This window comes from Acartia tonsa, chromosome 13 (genome assembly GCF_053477335.1).
Source record: "Acartia tonsa isolate MP-2025a chromosome 13, ASM5347733v1, whole genome shotgun sequence".
Classification (NCBI taxonomy): Eukaryota; Metazoa; Arthropoda; class Copepoda; order Calanoida; family Acartiidae; genus Acartia; species Acartia tonsa.
Window position 1 is genome coordinate 26,243,809 of NC_137272.1, and position 13,502 is coordinate 26,257,310.

At 31.3% G+C, this 13,502-nt stretch overlaps 1 long non-coding RNA gene across 1 annotated transcript in view; it reads right to left on the reverse strand.

The window, feature by feature from the left end:
* Window positions 1–4,466, reverse strand: part of LOC145303787 (uncharacterized) — a 30,673-nt gene extending 26,207 nt beyond the window's left edge. The window contains exons 1-2 of the long non-coding RNA XR_013873818.1: window positions 4,393–4,466; window positions 103–164 (exon numbers count right to left, since the gene is read on the reverse strand). This is a non-coding gene — a long non-coding RNA (uncharacterized LOC145303787). The remainder of the gene's footprint in view (window positions 1–102; window positions 165–4,392) is intronic.
* Between the last annotated feature and the right edge of the window lie 9,036 nt (window positions 4,467–13,502).

A 13,502-nucleotide genomic window follows, 5' to 3' on the forward strand; every position in this document is an offset into this window, starting at 1 on the left:
GCATTTATAATGCACAGAAAATCTTGACATGCAGGGCTTTTGTTAGACTTACTTCACCTAACCTAATTAAAGAAGCATCACAATGATAATAAAAAATCTTACCTCAAGACCAGATAGATAGTTGATCATAGTGAGAATTGGTTTTACTAGCATCAATACTGTATCTAGATAGATAGATATATATTATAGTTAGTGCCGCTTAAAAGGAGCAGACAAAGCTTACAGATCATAATCTTTACATATATAAGCAGCAAATAAAGTTCAATAGAAACAAATTTCAAACCTCAATTTAAAACTGGTTGGTTACCAAAAAATTATTAATATTCTTATAGTATCAGTGGTAAAAAAATCTACTGTGATACTTCTATAATTAACCATTCTAATTAGGCCTAATTAACCCCTATTTTGGCAGTATTTTGAAAGAAATTAACTTGTTTAAAAGTCATATCTTTCAAGATAACTAATTTTAAATATTTTTCTATGAACCCTTTCTTATCTCTGATTATCCAAATCTAATAAATATTGCTTTAAATATTGCTGTATCTCTGACAGAACCCACACACCCAGCTACTACAGTTTCTAGCACATGTAGTTAGTACCAGGGATCTAAAGGGATAGGACAAAGGCCGAAACATTGATGTATACCCACACTGAAGATTTTTAAAATTACCCCTTCTGTATTTTTCAATTAGTGGTCGAAACGTTTGGGCACTTGGCGTAATGAACCAACCAATCAAAATTGATGCTGTGAGTATTGGTGCAAAAAATATGACGTAAAAAAAAAATTAGCCAATGAGAGTCCACTGTAAATTTTATCATTGGTCAATAACGGCCTCTTATTGGCTAATTTTTTTTGTTACGTCATATTTTTTGCACCAATACTCACAGCATCATCAAAATTAAATAAAAGTCCTCAAAGACAAGTTGTTAAGCCAACGAATAAGAAAACTAGTGTAATTACCAGCCCAATGACACCCCCCTCCATGAGTCAGTACGTGTGTAAGTAATAAAAGATATGATTAACAAAAGGTCAGAGTCTTGATCTAATAAAAAAGAATTACGGACAATCAGCCTCTCATAAACAGAAGAAATATTTGGAGATATTAATATTTGGACAGTACACACACAAAGAGGTGCTTTCCCTTATAGTAACTGTTGGGCACTGAAATAACCACCCCTCACTTTATTTAAAACTAGCGGCTTCGCCCGTAGAATCTAGGAGCTTTTCCCTATGAGGTGATTTTAAAAAAATCAGTACCACTGGTGCAACAACGTCCATCAAATTTTAAAAAAATGGGAGGGGGGGATTTTTTGTTTTTGGGGAGGTTGTGGGTGTCACCCCCCCCCCCCCCTCCAAGAAAATAGCCCAAAACCACCACAGGACCAGTAGGTATATTCCCTAAAGAGTAGAATACAATCGGTTCAGTGGTTACCAAGATCTTAAGGGACAGACAGACGGGCGGACAGACAGACGGACGGACAGACAGACGGACGGACGGACAGACATCAAGCTACTTTGTATTATAGATAAGTTGAAAATAATAAGAGGGAGGGGTGGGGTCGTGTGTTTGTTTAATATTCTAGTTCGGGTTGGGTTAGGTTATTTTGTGTCCTGGGTAGGCAGAGTAACAACCTTGCAGAGTTAAGGTTAGTCATAGGAAAGAAAACCCATTTATTTTTAATTTCGGGGGGAGGGGTTGTGAGTGATCGACGGGCATTCTGAAGAAAGGTAAAAAATCAGATCAAACTAGATTATAAACAAGAATTGACAACATCCATAAGTAGCGAAGCTCCAAATTTATTTATAGACATCAAATCTTTTGAGTATGTTAAAAAAAAGACATACATGAAATAAATCACGAAACCTTTTAAAAATGTATAATATCTTTTGAAGCATTAAGCTAAGAAGAAAAACATAAAATCTAAGAATTGATCTAGCACCCCAATCAATAGCAAGTCTTTATTAAACTTGGTGAAAATATGTTTAATATTGACTTATTTAATCCTTAAAAATTCCAGCTGTTTATCATGAAAAGGAGTTGAAAAAATCATGAAAACTTGAAAAACTAGGAATCGATCTAGCACCCCAACCAATTATCATATCTTTAAAAAAAAACTTTATAGAAATGTGTAGCATGTTGACTTAATTAGTCCCTAAAAATTCCAGCCGTTTATCTTGAACAGGAGTTGAGATATTAATGAAAACTTGAAAAACTAGGAATCGATCTAGCACCCCAATCAATATACAAATTTTAATGAAATGTAGTAAAAATATGAAGAATGCAAATTTACTTAATCCCTGAAAATTTCAGTCGTCTGTGTTGAAAAGGAGTTGAGAAAATTACGAAAACAAAAAATCTAGGAATCGATCTAGCACCCAATCAACAAACAGATGGACAAAACAATGTATAGATTAGATGCGCATATGTTATGGGAATCTTCACTAAAAATTTCAGCTTTCTATCTTTAATAAGAGCCGAAAAAATCACGTTACCCCCACTTTGTCTCAGACGGACGGACGGACATTTCGAATTATAAAGAGAAAGTGAAATGTTATCATAAACTTTATAAAGTCTAAATTAGCAGGGATCTAAAGGGATAAGACAATGGCTGATAAATTGATATACATCCCCAATGATGATACACAAAATTACCCCTCCTGTAGAATAAAATTGGTGGTTGAAACGTTTGAACACTCAACTTAATTAACCATAACCAACAAATCAAAATTCAATCCCCATAGTTTTTAAGCCAACGAATAAGAAAATGTTATTATAAAACAATTTATGGACTATTGTAAAAAATATCTCGTTGTCCCCTCTATCTCTGCTAAATAAGGCACTTTGAAGGAAAGCACCAGAGGTAAAAATCAGATAAAACTGGATTCACTGCAAATTCAAATGTTGTCATAATCTTTATAGAGTCAAAATAAGGCAAGCTTAATACATTAAACCTAATTTTATGATCTCTTTTAAGGGCATACATAACCTACAAACAGACTCACAGCCAAAATCAGTTGAGGAACGGCAGTCATAGAGAGAACATGTCTCTCTGTGCAAACATTAAAATAATTAAAAATGTGATACTAGTGCGTGACTAAATTAAACACATTTCAAAATGAAACTAAATTTTTTTGCTAACAATTGTAGCAAGTTTTTTTTTTCAAAAGTACTCAGATCAACTCACAAACACAAAAGGTAAAATTAGTAAAATAAACATAAAACAAAAATATTATGATATACAAACTGAAATAGTAAATCTAAACATATAAACACAATATGCCCAATCCGCTGCTAATCAGACTATCTACTCTTACTCTTACAAAATCAAACTTTTTAAAATTAGAACAATCCCAAAAAAGAATGTTAAAATTGTTAGGGATGCACATTATTTGTCTGCAGGACAAGCCTTGATTAGAAGCTCCAGAAGTAAGTAATCCTAACTTAAACATCAAAAGAGAAATGTATACACACAGAAAATAAAGATGTTTATGTAAAGCACATTCCTTAATAAAAATGTTAAATATTTCTTTATTTTCATATATAATAATTCATTTTAAATGAAATAACAACTTATTTCTTTCTTACGCAACAAGAATTTGCTCAATAAGCATATCAAATATAACATTCATAAATAAAAGTTTAACACTTAAAATTTTTTAAAATCCTCTCATTTATTTCAGGAAAAAAGACTTGTTATCATTTAAAAGACAAATTACTAAAAATACTAAAATTACTAAAATACACTAAAAAAAAACAAAAAACTAAACAAATACTTAAACTACAAAAAATGACAAACATAAAAATAAACACTAAAAAAAATACCTTACAAAAAAAAATTACACTTTAAAAATACACTATTAAAAAATACACTTTTAAAGTAAAAAATATGCAAAAATATAGACCTACATCAAAAAAACTTGACTTAACTAAAAAATACTCTAACACAATAAAAAAATGAAATTATCAGCAAAAGTAGGTTTATATCAGCCTTCCTTTTCTCATCTCATAGGAAGCCTGCTGGTTTTCTTAAGCTTGGTGTAGCTTTAAAGCACTTTAAACTGTAGCCCTGTAAATTCGAACCTGGTCAACTGTAAGACTCCACTGATTGAAGCATATCATAGGAGGGTGTTAACCATGGTCTGCATGTAATATAAATTATAAATTTTTATAAAATTGTAATCTTATTAAATGTAGATTCAAAAATATATATATATTCATATTACTATTGGCTACGCCCCTAGCAAAAACTGAAAACCATCCCAAGAATTAAATCTGAAAATAAAATATCCATAAACCATCATAGGAACCCAGTCATTTAAGTGGTTTTTGAGATATTTTGCTACAGACAAAATAAACCTTACTACTTTACATTATAGGATTCCATACATACCTTTAAACAATAATCTTTCTTAAGATTGATGCTTGTATTATATTATCATGAACAGATTTCATACATTAACTGAAACAAAAAAGATTTCTATCAAACATGTGTAGTGTGTACAGATTTTATTTTGAGCTTGCGTGAAGCGTACAGAAAATGTTTAAACATTACTTATACACCCCGCTATGACCCAATCTTACTTAAAATTTAAAATCACTATTAATTGGGAAGCAAATCTTTATAAAAATAAACTCTTTCCTCTTTTAACAGTACATTTTACCGCAATATTTTATTCATTGGCTTAAGCCAAATCTTGCGTGCTTCTATTGAATTTTAGTTAGTTAGTTCCAAAAAAAACCTTGGTTGCACTTATTATGGATAGACAATGGACACGGATATTTTTCTTTTCGTACTGTATAAGCATGAAGAAAAGTACATTTTACGATTAAAAAAATGTTTTTTTTCCGCAACTTTTTTGTTTGGTAATTTTGTATTGTATATTTCAATAAAGCAACAATAACATTGTTCGAATTTTGAGATAAAAATTTTCAAAAATTGATTTTGGCACGCCGCACACTTAATTAAGAAAAATTAATCAACTTCGTCTGTACGCCAGTAGCCCGTCTGTCTGTAACGCTATACAGAAATTTGATTTTCTTGGCTGCCACTCAAGATAGACGGCAAAACGTTTTCTAGTGATTTTTGTGTTTTGCTACTTATTGTTTCTGAACACAGTAATAGTGTCTGACTGATTATGACGTAACAAAAAAAATTAGCCAATGAGAGGCCGTTATTGACCAATGGTAAAATTTTTAGTGGCCTCTCATTGGCTAATTTTTTTTGTTACGTCATAATCAGTCAGACACTATTACTGTGTTCATTGTTTCTTTGTTTTTCTAATTAATTAATGTCACTGAAGAGTTATTTCATTAAATAAATGAAAGAAAGTCTTTGATCATATACATTAAGGATTTAGAGATAAGTGTTAACCAAAACTATTACCCCCAAAAAAGATTTTTGAAATCCTTAAAAAAAAATTCTTCAAATCCATAGTTTTTACAAATTAAGTAAATTTTTTACATTTAACACCACACAAGGTTATGAACTTTTTAAGAAGTAAACAAAATTCCAAGTACACTATTTTACCACCCCCCAAAACTATGATTACCCTGTCCTCTATTAATTTTTGTACCGCCCCGCTTCCCATAAAATAGCTTCCTAGTGCTATGCATGATTATTAAGAACATAATTGTCCTTTTTAAATCTTGTATGATATTATTTAAACCACCTCTTGTCCGAGAATAATACATTTATGTAACATTTTATATGAAAGAAATACCTTTGACATGGAACAACAAAAATGACTTAAAATAAGGGTAATAGCTTGCAAGTGGCCGGTTGAACACTAATAACCCCCCTTCCACCCTTTTTTTCAAAAAAATTAAATATAAGGGATGGGGGTATTATTTTCCCTTATGCCTAACCTAACAATCAATTAATCGGGATGTTTGTAAACCTATCTGTCTCTACTCTGTACATATAATAGAAAAGCCCCCTCCCCCCTGATTAAAAACCATTTTTAATTTCTTTAGTTATGACGCGGTGTAGGGGCCGAGATTCGAACCTATTACCTTCTCGATAACGTAGCTGCAGTATGCATAAAAATAATAATTACTGGGGGTAAAAATATCACTTTAAAAAATATCACAGTAAAGTTGTATAGCCAATAAAATGCGATCTAAGATCCATAAATTATATCTTAAAAAAGCATTCAACTCTGCATTTTGTAATTGCTAAATTATGAATATTTTGGAAAGTATAGGTTCCAGACTTATTTAACCGTCATTATCCTATCCCCTCCCCCTCCACCCGACCTCTCCTCTGCTTCAAATATTTCATTTAAAATTTAGAATAAGTGTATCTTTGACTTTCACAAAGTACTTGATAAACTCATAATTTAGGTTTCACATAAAAGACTCAGGAGCATAGAATAAGGAGGAATAGAAATGAAAACCCTAAATATTTCTGGGAAATTTGAAGGAATCTTTGACTTGCGCAGTAAAGACAATAATGATAAAGTACAAATCACAATGACTAGTTGGACAAAACTAGAAAAGTTTAATTTGTATCAACATCTAATATAAGAAACATAAGAGCGCAACTTAGTTTTATAATATAAATACTGAGACCAATATTTTTTTGTAGATTTTCTTACATAATTATTTTTTTAAGGCTTAATATGCACATTAAATTCATTTTTAATCCATTGTGAATAGGGAAGAGGAAGCTGGATTCTTGGCTACATGGCTTTTAGTAAATCATTGGAAAAGAAATTTATTTGAATATTTTTTTCTGAATAATTACTGAAATCATGTTATTTACTAACAGCCTTGTAGCCGTTTTGGTCTTTCAAAAGTTCCAATTTTACTTCAGGCTAGCCAGGCAGAATCTTCTACCTGGATTCTATTCTATACTTTATCTTCTTTGCTCAGGAGTCTAAAGGGATAAGACAATGGCCGATAAATTGATTTACATCACCAATGATTTTCTGTAGATTACAATTAGTGGTTGAAATGTTTGGATACTCAACTTAATGCACCAACCAATCAAAATACATTAAAAGCGCCTAAAGATTTAAAACCAACGAATAGGAAAACGTTTTTATAAAACTTTGGGGACTGGGGTAATAAACAGTCCGTTGCCCTTTTCCTTCCTGTAAAAGACTAAAGTAATACTAGTGGCTGCTAGAGGGTCTTTTTTCAGGGGGAATGGAAATGGACAGAAAATATCCTTAAAAACAAGGATGATAACATCCATAAGTAGCGAAGCTCAAAAATTATAATGGGATATCGAAAAAAAAATTTCCATAGAGTAGAGTCATACAATAAACATTAAAGTTGACAAAATGGGGAAATCACTAAACGTTTAAAATCATGAAACCTTTAAAATCACGAAAACTTAGAATCTAGAAATCGACCTAGCACCGCAATCAATAGACAAATCTTAATTAAATTTAATGAAAATATGTAGAATATGAGCATATTCAATCCATGATGATTTCAGCCGTCAATCCTGAATAGGAATAAAGAAAATTACGAAAACCTAAAAAAATCTAGGAATCGATCTAGCACCGGTGTCCTGGATAGAAAACATGTTTTTTTTGACATACGTCTCACAAGACCTATGTAGTCATGACCGGGAGACAATGACGGTTCAGTACATGACTTTCGTTAAATCACAGCTGATCATTTTTGTGGATTTTTTTGAAAATTACTATTTTATCCAAAATTTCATAGTTTTTCCCAAAAAAATCTCAATTTTCTCACATTTGCTGCTTAGTTAGCCTAAATTTACGCAAGAAAAGTATGATAAGTAACAGCTGTACTGAAGATTGTGCTATCTCCTATAACAAGATCTCTCAGAATCAATGGAATAAGATTTGTAGTCTAGCAATTGAGTAAGAGTAAATTATTTTGAATTAATGTGCAAAAATAAATTTGCACGTCAGAACTGCTTCTTGCCTCCATAGGCTTTCACCTGGCTTTAAAATGATTCAATCTATCTGACTTTGCCTTTGATTCCACAACATAAAGTTATTGCCCTCAAATTTCTTTCACTAAAACATTATCTCCTATCAATCCACATGTTAAACTTCTTGTTTAAAGACGATAAAGTTACCGTCCCTGTCCTTCAACTTTAACAAGTATGCCTCATAATACTTTCCACTAAACAGGGTACCTCTCTCCACCCTGGCATAGCCAGACCTCTATTCTAGCCAGCTGACATGTTTCACCCAGCCTATAAATCTTGATGGAAGTCAGTTTAGAATTCTGACCTTGTTTGTTAATCAACAATTTCACACACTTTTGACTCTTTCTTTATGGCACTTGTTTGCTATTGAACTTGTGGCTTGACTTTTGCCATATAAAGGGATAACCTCAAGATTCAGAATAAACTTTTAAGTATTCTTACTTTTTACTTCCTTTGGTTTCCTATGAACCAACTACTGTCATGAGAGATCTTTCCATGAATGAAAGCCAAGACTGTCATGCATCTAGCTACATGGTCTTTAAGACTCCCTTGCCTTAATTACTTCAGCTAAGAGCTCATATCCTCTCATTCTCTATTACTCAGAAATTCACCATGGTTTCCGCCTACTCTGCTGATTGAAAGTCAGTGGGTCTATGATTCCAAATTTAACACCACTTGATAGACAAACTGACCTTTATTTTTGCTTTGCTAATCCTACATTTTGGTCTTCCTGTTCAACACCTTCCTAGGTCCCTTTACTACTGGTAGCTTTTAGGAAGGGTAGTATTGATCTGCTTAGGACAAAGAACTTGCCTGTGTTTATTTTCAAATTGGATTTTAAAGTCGCCATTGGAAATCACACTTGAATAAAATACAGTTATGATCATGTAACCAGCATTCACATTCACTCTAGTAATAAGCTACTATTATTTTCTTCAAGCTATGAGCCAAGTGCTTTCCTGTTAGTTAGCTGCTCTTACACTATCTTGAAAACACTATCTTGCAAATTATTCATCCAGCTTAGAATCCAATATGTATCTATAATCATTCTGTAGGTTCACCTATGTAAAACCTTCCATGGTTCTCACTATGACATTTAATCAGTAGTAAAGACAAGCAGTGTATACAAAAGGCAGAGACTCTATCAAGACCAGCTATAGACTGGTCTTTACACGGATTCCAAGTTCATGTCAAACACTTACAAGTGATAATCCCACTTGTTAAAAATATTAACCTTCTACTAAGCTCTTTTGAACCAAGGACTGGTTGTATATTCTATTGTAGCCTGGTATATATGGTAATATAGGACTTTAAACAGGGCAACTGTGGTTGTGGATATATATGTTATACTCCAAGCAGATATTGTTTTGATGTTGAGACATCAAATCAGCCAGGAACCAATATTGAGCAGGATAACTTGTTAATATTTCAAGAAAACTTGTTTTAAAAATATAATATGCCATGAGGCATGCAACAGGGACATGAAATATTTTTTAAAAAGTTAAATACAAGAGTTGTTTAGACATCAATTCAAATATTTACTTCAAATAACTCTTATTTCATTTCTAGACACAAATCTTAGATTATTCAAGATTCTTAAAGATTTTGTTATTAATGATAACGCAGTTTTTTAGTTCAGCTGTATTTATTATACTTTTCTTGTGTAAATTTAAGTTAACTAAGCTGCAAATGTGAGAAAATTGTGATTTTTGAAGGAAAAACTATGAAAATTTGGGTATAAAAGTAATTTTCAAAAAAAGCCACAAAAATGATCAGCTGTGATTTAACGAAAGTCATGTACTGAACCGTTATTGTCTCCCGGTCATGACTACATAGGTCTTGTGAGACGTATGTCAAAAAAAACCTGTTTCCTATCCAGGACACCAGTGCTAGCACCCTAAATAATAGACAAATCTAAAAAAAACTAACAATACTAAGACTAAAATTCTATGTAAAAAAAAATCCTGATACCTATTATAAGATTCTCAAAAATTGGGTATTATTAGTTGGTGAAATCTTAACGGACAACCAAACATTATTTCTTTATATAATAGGATATTTTTTTTTCATGTTAAAAATAAATATTATTCAATAATTATTTTTAATATGTTATAAAACTATATGAGATTTAATTAATTTTGTGCATCGCTGTGGTTTTGTGGTTAGTTTATACAAGGGCGTTACATGAAATAATTTTTAGGGGAGTTTTTGTAACTGATCTACTTTATATATCGTTTGATTTTTGTCCTGTATATATGACTTTTAACGTAAAAAAAGTGCCTAACAGATTTTTATATTAACCTTACCAATACTAACACATATCATTTAAGGGGGAAATATTTTAAGATTGTTGTTTTTTTTGTAGGGGGGGGGGGAGGGGGTGAATACTAATAGCCTCATAAAGATAGGATCGAAAAAAAACACCTCAGGACCAGTAGGTATCTTCAATGAAAAGCTTCAGATAGACGAAAAGACATTGTGCTATTTTTCAGTTGGGGAGGGGTCGAATTCACACCACCTCTTAAGTACGCTCTTGTAATGAAACATTTATTTTCATCTAAAATTTAATCAAACTTCAACTCAGCTCTCTAATAATTTTATAATTTAAATCTAATAAATGAGTTTTTAAAATATAATGAAATTATTCAGTATTTTTGCAATTTATGATGATAAAAAACAACTTTACAAAGTACTCTTTTTTAAAGCTAAGCTTTTCTAAATTTAGGGATGGTCCATCTGTACATCTGTAACGGATAGCTTTGAGTGTCAGAATAAGCAAATTAAGATAGAATTATCATATCATTGCGTGATGATTCATTTAACTGTTGTTTGTAATGTAAAAAAGCATAGCAAAATTTACTTTATTTTGTTATTGATGATTCATAGATCTTTTAGGCTAAAGGTTATAAGCAAATAATCTATTAACAAAGTAGTAATATAAGTAGGTTTATTTAAAAAATTCACAACTTTATCATCGAATTCTTGCTTTAAATTATAATAATTTGTATTAGTGTTTAGACGATTTAAAAGTTTTAAGAATAAAATTATTTTATGCATTTTTACAATCAAATTTTAGAGTATCTTTGCTTCACAAAAGTGTCCAATAACCTATTATACACAAATTAATACCTTTCACACACACCACACAAACACACACACAAACACATGTACCCCAACACTTATTCAGGAATCATTATGTTTTTCTTGGAAAGAAAAGTAATTTTGCTAAAAAAAACGTGTTTGAAGCTCAGGGTTAAAAATATAGGTAAATGAATCCAAGTTCCAAAGAAAAACTTCCATAATAACGAAGCTCTGAAATGGTAGGACAAACGAACATTATCACTTGTAGAGTGTCAAAACTAATCATCAGAATATAGATTTTATAGGTCTAAAATAAATTGTCGGTAGATCTATTGCAAAATTGCCTAAATTCAGGATACTGTTTAAGATAGGGAAATACTTACATTTTAAGGACTTTAATATTTAGGACAGAATAATAGAATAGTTAAATCGTATAAAATTATGAAATTGGAAAGAATCGACTACTCTTCTTTATTCGTAGAAAATAATCAATTTATGTTTATTTATATTTTCTTTTATTCCTGAGATATATCAGTCAGCAGATTTTTGTCCTAATTATTACAGCGAAGCTACTCTATTTGTTGGTTAGTAGGGTTGGGCCGGATATCCGGTCTGGCCGGTAATCAGGTCATTTTCAATATCCGGCCGGATACCGGATATTAAAACTATCCGGTTACATGATATCCGGCTGATTTTTAATGCCGGATATCCGGTTATCCGGCCAGATATCCGGTAATTTGCCGGATATCGAACGTTGGCCAGATATCCGGCCGGAACCGGATATCCGGCATTAGAAATCAGCCGAATATCCGGTGTCCGGTATCCGGCCAAAAAAGTATCCAGCCCAACCCTATTGGTAAGTACCTTTTATTCAACACATGAAGCGTCATTAAAATGACTGAACGCTATTGCCAGGAATACTTTTTGGCATGTAAAATTTCAAGATCTAAGGTTTATATTTCTGAAAATATTTTTATATGAAGGTTGTTTGTCTTAAAATCAAATAGCAACTACTATTATGATTGAGCTAAAAACATAACTAACACCATTTATCGGCGAAAAAAATATTTTTGGTAAATAGCTGATTCAAAAGTAGATTTAAAAGAAACAATTTTATTTGTCCCTAGAGGTCTCTAGGGGCGTAGCCGCTAGTAATGACATATAGCATTTGAATATTCACCTTTTAGAAAGCTTTTAAATGACAAATTTCGTATTTTTAAAAACAATGCAATATTCAATTTTCCCGTGTTCATTCGAAACTGATTTTATCCGATAGATTAGAACAGTTTCTCAGCCATACGGAAAAATTGTGTCACCCTATAATATCCAGTTTTCTACGAATATAAAAATGTACAATTAAAACATTAAAACCAGTCTTAATCTTATAATTATACATTTTTATATCCGCGGAAAGCTGTTTATATATGATAAATAACTTTTATTATATTTTAAACGATAACGAATTAAAAATAGTTATTTCTCGCATCGTATTATAAACAGCTTTCCGCGGATATAGAATGTACAATTAAAAGATTAAAACTAGTTATTTTAGCCGCTAAAAAACTGGTTTTAATCTTTTGATTGTACATTTTTATATTCGTAGAAAGCTGGATATAATATGATGCTAGACATAGTTTTTTCGTATGGATGAGAACCGGTTCCTATCCACCGGATTCGAATGAATACGAGAAAATACATTAACGCTCAATACACAACAGAATAAGCTAATGTATTTTTATCCCAGCTACAATTTTAACAAAATTAGTCTGAACTTTAAAAAATTCTTAGATCACCCAGTTTTCTTACTTTAGAGAGTCAAATAAAAACTCTATGTTTAAAAATATTTTATGGGATTAATCTTTTTTTTAAACATTTGTTATCAGAGATCTATTGGGATAGTACAATGTCCAATGAATTGGTGTACACCCCCAATGATGATACACAAAATTACCCCTTCTACAGATTAAAACTTTTGGTTGAAACATTTGAACACTCAAATTAATGAATTGAACAATTAAAAATCACTAAAGTGCCCAAATTTTTATCAATTGCTTTGCTAAGGTCACGGAAATTCAGCCTTAAATAAATCATATATAGAGAGGTTTTATGACTGACTTTATAAAAGCAAAGTTGTCCAAAATTTTAAATAAATAATCTTTGCTTTTCTTGTCATGATTATGCAGTTACTTCTAATGGGTGAAAATTGAACTTGAAATTTTTAAATCTAATTTTCTCAAAAACCACTGCATTTTAGATTTTATTGAAAAGTGAAATGAAGTTACCTAACCTAGGGTAATGAAATGCACTATGTCCCAATTTAGGTTCTGTCAATAAAGTCAAAGCACCTTCGAAGGCACTGTGTTTAGTCTTTAAATAACTGACCGAGAATAATTTTGTTTAGCAGAGCAATATTTAGCCTAACTTAAATTATGATGTGAATATAAAACTAATATAACTAAAAATCATAAAAATTGTCATCTAAATGCTTTTTATTTGCACGTACATTA